Raw genomic sequence first — 928 nt, forward strand, 5'->3', positions numbered from 1 at the left:
GGCCAGCCCTGTGGCCGGAGGCCGCTCTGAGCTCCGGAGGGGCGAGCGGAGGGGAAAGGCCCCGAAGCCAGGGTCCAGCCGCTGGCCCCCCAGCCTGCTGCCCTGTGTCCCCAGGGGAGGCCCAGAAGTGTCTGAACAACCCGTTGGGGGCCGCGACGCTGGGCTAGCAGGAGCCCTCAGCCCTGCAGGCGGGGCCCAGAGCCCCCTCCCCGGCTCGGGGGGCGGCGAGGCCCCTCCGTGTCCTCTTCTGCTGTCGGGGGCTGGACACCGGCCGGCGGCACGTGCGGGAGAAGCTCTGGCTGCCCCGGGCCCGGGGGCGCCCCGGAGGACCTCAGCCGGCCTCTGGGGGGCCAGGGGCTGGGGGGAGGGAGGAGCCCGCGGCCGCTCCTGAGCTGTCCCTCCCCGCCCAGCGGCCTGGGCCTGTGGCCTGGCCTCGGTGCACAGAGGCGCGGCAGCTTCAGGCACGGCTGCCTCCAGCCTCCTGTGTGGTCCTGCCGGTCGGCGGAGGGTGCGGTCACTGAGCTCACTCATCTCTGGCTGGACTGCGAGGGCCAGAGGCCAACGCCACAGCACCGTCACGCGATGGGGTCCCGGCCGGGGCCCGGGCACCCAGCACCCCAAACCTGCTGGCTGTACGAGTCAAACGTACTCGCGTCCGTGGGGTCTTAACACGGCTGGGCGCCACGGAGAAGGGGCGCACGGGTTCCGGGGAGCACCCAGGCCCGCACCCTCGAGGCCAGTGCCCACCCGGCAGGGGTCCCCCGGCAGGGGTCGCCCGCCAGCGGGGGGCCTGGGTCAGCGCAGGCCCTGGGCAGGCCGAGGGAGGCGCGAGATCCAAGCCCACGCGCAGACCAGGCCAAAGTCACCCCGCAGGGAAGCCGGGCCGGCCCTGGGGGGGCGCCCCCTGTCCGGGAGCGCTGGGTTGGCC

The sequence above is a fragment of the Condylura cristata genome, unplaced genomic scaffold, assembly GCF_000260355.1.
Source record: "Condylura cristata isolate star-nosed mole 26May11 unplaced genomic scaffold, ConCri1.0 scaffold00073, whole genome shotgun sequence".
Classification (NCBI taxonomy): domain Eukaryota; kingdom Metazoa; phylum Chordata; class Mammalia; order Eulipotyphla; family Talpidae; genus Condylura; species Condylura cristata.